Genomic DNA, 367 nt, shown 5'->3' on the forward strand with positions numbered 1-367 from the left:
AGCAGTCAGAACCATAAGAAACGAATGGTTGTCGATTATTCCCAAACGGTCAATCGCTTTACCCAACTCGATGCCTACCCCCTGCCGCGCATAGACGAAATGGTCGAACGCGTGGCCAATTATAAGGTATTCAGCACCATCGACTTGCGAAGCGCCTATCATCAAATTCCCATCCGAGAGGAAGACAAACCTTACACCGCATTCCAGGCAGGGAGGCGCCTCTACCAATTCAGGAGAATACCTTTCGGTGTCACGAATGGGGTAGCTTGCTTCCAACGGGTTATGGACGACATCATCTCAGATGAAAACCTCAAAGACACTTTTGTTTACGTGGATAATGCCACAGTGTGCGGTAGGGATCAGGGGG

Source organism: Eptatretus burgeri, chromosome 7, assembly GCF_056783735.1.
Source record: "Eptatretus burgeri isolate ZD-2024b chromosome 7, Ebu_testis_v1, whole genome shotgun sequence".
NCBI lineage: Eukaryota > Metazoa > Chordata > Myxini > Myxiniformes > Myxinidae > Eptatretus > Eptatretus burgeri.